The sequence below is a fragment of the Salmo trutta genome, chromosome 7 (assembly GCF_901001165.1).
Source record: "Salmo trutta chromosome 7, fSalTru1.1, whole genome shotgun sequence".
NCBI lineage: Eukaryota > Metazoa > Chordata > Actinopteri > Salmoniformes > Salmonidae > Salmo > Salmo trutta.
The window spans coordinates 49,676,792-49,685,924 of record NC_042963.1 but is presented as its reverse complement, the minus strand read 5'-3'; positions in this window follow the sequence as shown (position 1 = coordinate 49,685,924).

The following is a 9,133-nucleotide window of genomic DNA, read 5'->3' as shown; positions in this document are numbered from 1 at the left end:
GACCAAGGTGCAGCGTGGTGAGTGTTCATCTTTATATTTATTTTAAATCAGAACACTTAAACAAAATAATAAACAAATACAAACGACCGTCACGTCTTGCAGGCTAATAACGAGCAGTACAAAAATAAGATCCCACACTCAAGGAGGGAAAAAGGGCTGCCTAAGTATGGTTCCCAATCAGAGACAACGATAGGCAGCTGCCTCTGATTGGAAACCATACCTGGCCAAAACATAGGAAAAAAAACATAGAATGCCCACCCCACACCCTGACCTAACAACATAGAGAAATAAACCGTCTCTCTCAGGTCAGGGCGTGACAGCAGCCAAGGAGGAATCACATCAACGTTAAAGCTCTTCTTTTTCACTCTGGACACACGCAGGTGCCTTCTGGGAATAATTAAATGCTTCACAATAGCAGTACCGTCAGAAATGATGACTCAATATAGTTTTAGAATAAAAGTCTAATACTAAAGCTTAGGTTACAGTTGTAAATCATAGTTGTAAATATGACATAAATTGATACAGTCATATGACAGTCTGACATATGATATGACAGACAATTATCTAGTGCATTGGAGATTTCGAGAAGACAAACCTGAATGAAGGAAACATCGAGTTATGATAGTTCTCTCAAATAAAATACTACAGCCTACTACAGACTACTACAGCATACTACAGCCTACTACAGACTACTACAGACTACTACAGCATACTGCAGACTACTACAGACTACTACAGCCTACTACAGACAACTACAGACCACTACAGCCTAATACAGACAACTACAGCCTACTGCAGACTACTGCAGACTACTACAGACCACTACAGCCTAATACAGACAACTACAGCTTAATACAGACAACTGCAGCCAACTACAGCCTACTGCAGACTACTACAGACCAGTACAGCCTAATACAGACAACTACAGCCAACTACAGCCTACTGCAGACTACTGCAGACTACTACAGCCTGCTACAGCCTGCTACAGACTACTACAGCCTACTACAGACAACTACATATTACTACAGCCTACTACAGAGTACTACAGCCTACACAGAATACTACAGACAACTACAGCCTACTACAGACTACTACAGACTACTAGAGACTACTACAGCCTACTACAGACTATTACAGACTGTGCGTTTCAATAATACAAATGTGGTGGTCTGTAACAGTATTTGAAGACTATGCGCTTTCTGTCTACTCTAAATAGCGAGCCACCTTTGGTGGTTTCTGTTTGGTTTAGAACAGCCACATTTTTCATAATTTGATCAATACGTCTCATACAGTCTCTCCTCTTCAGAAGATGCGAGAGAGAGAATGCCCCTCTGGGCTGCACTGATAGAAGAGGTCGTTGAATACAAGTACGCATGTCATAAAGTGTGCTCAGCTTTCAATGGAAACCACATTTCGCAACAGTGTGCTAAGGTCTACCATTCTGTGGTTTAAAGTATTTAGTGTTTTATTTCACTCTGCCTTTGATTCCACAAATGGTTGCCCCCTGCGAAAGCAAACAAATCCAACGATAGAGAATAATACGGGTCATCTTTTGAAAATGTCAATAAAAGCGTAAGGAGTCTGTTGGACCTGTTCCCTCTCCTGTCACGCTAATAAAGACAGTACTCTTTCTAGCCTGCATCATCCAGAGCTCAGAGACCTATAAAACATAGCTCTGTGTAAAACTCAACCACCACTAAAGGACAGAAAGTAAACAGGGCAATATGAGCTTGTATGCAGTGGAATAGTTTTACAATGTTTAGTTAACATTATAGTCGACAAGAGGGTCTCTCAATAGGCCTAGCAGTCTTGGATGGTATGAATCCACCTTTTCTGAAGCATCTGACGTGGGTTAAAGAGCATGACGCTTGCAGGGTTGTGGGTTCCCGAGGGGACCAGTGCAAAAGATGTATGCACTCCCTATTGTAAGTTGCTCTAGTTAAGAGTGTCTGCTAAACTACTCAAATGTAAAAGCTCTCTTTTGAGAAGTCAGATTCCATGTTCAACATGCTGCTTCATTCTCACAGACTGCAGCTTATGCTCTATCATCATGTTTGCTCTTCGACCTCATTACTTGTTGTTCATCCTCATTACTTGTTGTTCATCCTCATTACTTGTTGTTCAACCTCATTACTTGTTGTTCAACCTCATTACTTGTTGTTCATCCTCATTACTTGTTGTTCAACCTCATTACTTGTTGTTCGTCCTCATTACTTGTTGTTCAACCTCATTACTTGTAGTTCGACCTCATTACTTGTTGTTCATCCTCATTACTTGTTGTTCAACCTCATTACTTGTTGTTCATCCTCATTACTTGTTGTTCAACCTCATTACTTGTTGTTCAACCTCATTACTTGTAGTTCGACCTCATTACTTGTTGTTCAACCTCATTACTTGTAGTTCGACCTCATTACTTGTTGTTCAACCTCATTACTTGTAGTTCGACCTCATTACTTGTTGTTCAACCTCATTACTTGTAGTTCAACCTCATTACTTGTTGTTCGACCTCATTACTTGTTGTGTGGTTTCAATTCAATGACTCAAGATTCTCCCAGCTGCTCAATTCAATCTGAACATTAGACTTGATATTTGGAGTGTAACAGTGATTTCACTTCTTCCATTGGGGATTTCACTACTTTCATTGATTTGCATTAAATGATTCTCATGCTAACATGTTGCTTAGCAACAAAATAAAAACTAAAATGTTGGATTGCTAAGTCTTTGGGAAGACTACTTTCTAGGTATTCATAAGACGAGGCACATTTATACATTGGGTTAGCTAACCCGTTTAACACCAATAGAATCACAAATATTGTAGAACTGCTGTCCAGTGTCTGTCATTACTATTGAGAGAGACAGAGAGAGAGAGAGAGAGAGGGAGAGAGAGAGGGAGGGAGGGAGAGGGAGGGAGGGAGGGAAAGAGAGAGAGAGACAGAGAAAGAGAGAGGGAGGGAGACAGAGAGAGAGAGACAGAGAGGGGGGAGGGAGACAGAGAGAGAGACCGAGAGAGAGAGACAGAGGGAGGGAGGGAGACAAAGGAAGGGAGGGAGGCAGAGAAAGAGAGAGAGACAGGGAGGGAGGGAGGGAGGGAGGGACAAACAGAGACGCAGCACAGTCTTAATGTGTTATTGCTTTGATTCTTAGCCACATCTTTAGAGGCAGACAAACCCTCTCTTTCTCTCTTTATGTCTGTGTGTGATAGAGTTTGCAGGAAGCCCCAGGCTCCCTGTATCCACTGACAGATGTTTATCCACTGGTGTTATTTATTACTCATTACACTAACAACACACACATTTGAAATCCCTCACAACAAGGACATCCCTGCAATGCTATTGAAACTTATTATGAAGAAGTACTTGATATCTTCATAGGGATATTCAGTTGGGCTTCAGAGGCAGTGTTTTATTACATGTTTGACTATATGATGTAAAATTCACATCTAATGCACTTTTTATTTTGTAAATCTATTAACATTGTAATATTTGTCAAGCTGATGCATCGGGTGTAAACAGGAAAAGGTGGCAAAACCTTTAATCCTTGTTCCAGACTTCAAATACCTATATGAAATAATGAAAATGCTTTATCTTGGCTTGATTGACCTTGCCTGGCTTAATGAACTAATAGAAAAGCCCTAGAACTGCAAACCCCCATTCAACTGGCACTCCAGGTAGACTCAAGCAAACACTCAAGTTCTTTTAAAGATTTTTTTAAGTATTTGAACCAAGGTCTGGTCTTTAGTGAGGTCTAATAGTGTTGTTCTGATGTAGCCCTACCCTGATGTAGCCCTACCCTGATGTATCCCTACCCTGGTGAAGGCCTGTCCTGATGCAGCCCTGTCCTGGTGAAGCCCTGTCCTTGTGAAGCCCTGTCCTGATGCTGCCCTGTCCAGATGCTGCCTTGCCCTGGGCGTTGGGAATGGGAGAGCCAGAACCTTGCTGTGAGTGAAAGTATGGCTTCCCTCCATGTCCTGCAGTCAGACTGTTGTCTTATTCTCACATCTTGATCTCATTCCACACTCACAGAGTCATGTTAACCCTGTGAGAACCAACATTCTACTAACATTCTGTGTCAGAGCGAGAGGTAGTTTTGTAAGTGTCGCAAAACCCATACATTGTCTGTAAAGAGTTGTCAAACAGAGACGTAGGGCCACATTCATACATTGATAGACAAGTTGGTGAGGTTGTTTCTCTTTGAAATTCTGCAAATATAGACAACCAAATACTTCAAGGGTAACTTTGATGCCCTCTCTACACATCAAAATAACAACTTTTTTATATGTGTGGTTTATGAGGTCAGAATACTGTCATTGATAAGGGGTTGGGTTAAATGCAGAAGACACATTTCGGTTAAATGTATTCAGTTGTGCAACTGACTAGGTATCCCCCTTTCCCTATACAACTGACTAGGTATCCCCCTTTCCCTATACAACTGACTAGGTATCCCCCTTTCCCTATACAACTGACTAGGTATCCCCCTTTACCTATACAACTGACTAGGTATCCCCCTTTCCCTATACAACTGACTAGGTATCACCCCCTTTACCTATACAACTGACTAGGTATCCCCCTTTCCCTATACAACTGACTAGGTACCCCCTTTACCTATACAACTGACTAGGTATCCCCCTTTCCCTATACAACTGACTAGTATCCCCCTTTCCCTATACAACTGACTAGGTATCCCCCTTTCCCTATACAACTGACTAGGTATCCCCTTTCCCTATACAACTGACTAGGTATCCCCCTTTCCCTATACAACTGACTAGTATCCCCCTTTCCCTATACAACTGACTAGGTATCCCCCTTTCCCTATACAACTGACTAGGTTTCCCCCTTTCCCTATACAACTGACTAGGTATCCCCATTTCCCTATACAACTGACTAGGTACCCCCTTTACCTATACAACTGACTAGGTATCCCCCTTTCCCTATACAACTGACTAGTATCCCCCTTTCCCTATACAACTGACTAGGTATCCCCCTTTCCCTATACAACTGACTAGGTATCCCCTTTCCCTATACAACTGACTAGGTATCCCCCTTTCCCTATACAACTGACTAGGTTTCCCCCTTTCCCTATACAACTGACTAGATATCCCCCTTTCCCTATACAACTGACTAGGTTTCCCCCTTTCCCTATACAACTGACTAGGTACCCCCCTTTCCCTATACAACTGACTAGGTATCCCCCTTTCCCTATACAACTGACTAGGTACCCCCCTTTCCCTATACAACTGACTAGGTATCCCCCTTTCCCTATACAACTGACTAGGTACCCCCCCTTTCCCTATACAACTGACTAGGTATCCCCCTTTCCCTATACAACTGACTAGGTATCCCCCTTTCCCTATACAACTGACTAGGTATCCCCTTTCCCTATACAACTGACTAGGTATCCCCCTTTCCCTATACAACTGACTAGTATCCCCCTTTCCCTATACAACTGACTAGGTATCCCCCTTTCCCTATACAACTGACTAGGTATCCCCATTTCCCTATACAACTGACTAGGTACCCCCTTTACCTATACAACTGACTAGGTATCCCCCTTTCCCTATACAACTGACTAGTATCCCCCTTTCCCTATACAACTGACTAGGTATCCCCCTTTCCCTATACAACTGACTAGGTATCCCCCTTTCCCTATACAACTGACTAGGTTTCCCCCTTTCCCTATACAACTGACTAGGTATCCCCATTTCCCTATACAACTGACTAGGTACCCCCTTTACCTATACAACTGACTAGGTATCCCCCTTTCCCTATACAACTGACTAGTATCCCCCTTTCCCTATACAACTGACTAGGTATCCCCCTTTCCCTATACAACTGACTAGGTATCCCCTTTCCCTATACAACTGACTAGGTATCCCCCTTTCCCTATACAACTGACTAGGTTTCCCCCTTTCCCTATACAACTGACTAGATATCCCCCTTTCCCTATACAACTGACTAGGTTTCCCCCTTTCCCTATACAACTGACTAGGTACCCCCCTTTCCCTATACAACTGACTAGGTATCCCCCTTTCCCTATACAACTGACTAGGTACCCCCCTTTCCCTATACAACTGACTAGGTATCCCCCTTTCCCTATACAACTGACTAGGTACCCCCCTTTCCCTATACAACTGACTAGGTACCCCCCTTTCCCTATACAACTGACTAGGTATCCCCCTTTCCCTATACAACTGACTAGGTACCCCCCTTTCCCTATACAACTGACTAGGTATCCCCCTTTCCCTATACAACTGACTAGGTATCCCCCTTTCCCTATACAACTGACTAGGTATCCCCCTTTCCCTATACAACTGACTAGGTACCCCCCTTTCCCTATACAACTGACTAGGTACCCCCCTTTCCCTATACAACTGACTAGGTATCCCCCTTTCCCTATACAACTGACTAGGTACCCCCCTTTCCCTATACAACTGACTAGGTACCCCCCTTTCCCTATACAACTGACTAGGTATCCCCCTTTACCTTTCCATTCATTTTATGGTAAAGAAGTAAGAGAGAAGGTTACCTCTCCAAATGAAGCTAGAAAGGACAACCAAATATTACAAAAAATAAGTAGGATGTTCTCCATACATAGAAAATCCTCAAAATAGTTTATCCTTTAAAAAATATATGTTTTTAAATAATAGCAAAATACTATAATTTGGACTGGACAAATTAATCAGTTTTGCTATTTCAGAAAAAAATATTATTTCATTTCAAATGTACAGTGCATTCGGAAAGTATTCAGACCCCTTGACTTTTTCCACCTTGTTATGTTACAACCTTATTCTAAAATAGATTAAATCGTTTTTTCCCCCTCATCAATCTACACACAATACCTCATAATGACAAAGCAAAAATAGGTTCGTAGAACTTGTTGCAAATGTATAAAAAAAACTAAATGAAATATCACATTTACATAAGTATTCAGACCCTTTACTCAGTACTTTGTTGAAGCACCTTAGGCAGTGATTACAGCCTCAAGTTTTCTTGGGTATGAAGCTACAAGCTTGGCACACCTGTATTTGGGGAGTTTCCCCCGTTCTGCTCTGCAAATCCTCTCAAGCTCTGTCAGGTTGGATGGGGGAGCGTCGCTGCACAGCTATTTTCAGGTCTCTCCAGAGATGCTCGATCAGGGTTCAAGTCCAGGCTCTGGCTGGGCCAGTCAAGGACATTCAAAGACTCGTCCCGAAGCCACTCCTGCATTGTCTTGGCTGTGTGCTTAGGGTTGTTGTCCTGTTGGAAGGTGAATCTTTGCCCCAGGCTGAGGTCCAGAGCACTCTGGAGCAGGTTTTCATCAAGGATCTCTCTGTACTTTGCTCCATTCATCTTTCCCTCAATCCTGACTAGTCTCCTCTCTATTATAAACTGGATTTTTTTTTTTATTTTTTTTTACTGCTCTAATTACATTAGTAACCTGTTTATAATAGCAATAAGGCACCTCGGGGGTTTGTGGTATATAGTCAATATACCACAGCTAAGGGCTGTATCCAGGCACTCTGTGTTGCATCGTGCGTAAGAACAGCTCTTAGTCGTGGTATATATTCCACACCCCCTCGGGCATTATTGCTTATTAATCATCCTATGTTGATGACTGGGTTCTTTATTTAGTCTGTTGCCTCAGTTAAGTTTACGTTTTAGTAATTTAGCACACGCTCTTATACAGAGCGACTTACAGGAGCACTTAGGGTTAAGTGCCTTGCACACTGACAGCACACGAGCTACACTCTAGGCAGTCTGTTCTCCTGCGAGACTTTTCATATCGGCGGTGTGGATACCTGCCTTTAAGTAAAAACACTGCCATCTAGTGTGGAAGTTTGATTGCCTCACTATGTTTTCCTACTTCTCTCATGTCCTCCTGAGGACGACTGATGTACAAGAGTAATCCCTTTGTTACACCATTATGAAGTTCTTCCTATGTGGTACGTTTATGAAACATAAACATGACTGTAAAACGCTGTATGTGAAACTGAAGACAGGGTCCATATTCCACACTGGAAAAAGCAGAGAACCTTAGAATGTCAAGTTTTATATTAGTTTGAAGTCTTTATGCAGTTTGTGATGTTATTTACGTCAGTCTAGTGAAGAATGGTATTCTAACACATTCCCTCGTGTAATGTATTGGTCAATGCAGTCTAAAGATGGAGCACTTATGAGTCATGAGCCATTGGCTATATGTGCCTTAAAGTGGAGCTAATTTCATTTTATTTATTTATTTAACCTTTATTTAGCCAGGCAAGTCAGTTAAGTTCTTATTTACAATGACAACCTGGTATTGTGGCACCTTATCTTTCACTGCAGTCGTTTCCATTTTGGCAATGTTTGGTACTTTTACCAAGTGTAATTATACAGAATGTGCTGGTTGGACGAGCGCAAGCATCACAAATCGCATGACGTCAAACACAATTTGAAATCAGTCTGATGAGAATGTTGCGGCACATCAATTTGGTCACTGATATTTTTGAAATGTCAGCAATGAATCATTTTAACACCTTTAGCCCTGTCTCAGTATGAGCTGGTTTCACCTGTCTCAGTATGACCTGGTTTCACCTGTCTCAGTATGAGCTGGTTTCACCTGTCTCAGTATGAGCTGGTTTCACCTGTCTCAGTATGAGCTGGTTTCACCTGTCTCAGTATGAGCTGGTTTCACCTGTCTCAGTATGAGCTGGTTTCACCTGTCTCAGTATGAGCTGGTTTCACCTGTCTCAGTATGAGCTGGTTTCACCTGTCTCAGTATGAGCTGGTTTCACCTGTCTCAGTATGAGCTGGTTTCACCTGTCTCAGTATGAGCTGGTTTCACCTGTCTCAGTATGAGCTGGTTTCACCTGTCTCAGTATGAGCTGGTTTCACCTGTCTCAGTATGAGCTGGTTTCACCTGTCTCAGTATGAGCTGGTTTCACCTGTCTCAGTATGAGCTGGTTTCACCTGGGCGAAAGATGCACTGTGAAAGGGGAGTGAACCCTTCAGACCTTGGTTCAATAGTATTTGTTTTCTTTCAAACCCTTCAGTTGCGATTCATTTAGCTGGCTTGACACAATTGAACCAATGGAATAGTCCCAAATGTTCAATCTGGCTCCAGGAGAGGTTTAACCAAACACTCAACAGTATTTGAAAGAATACAAATAGTACTTTTGAAA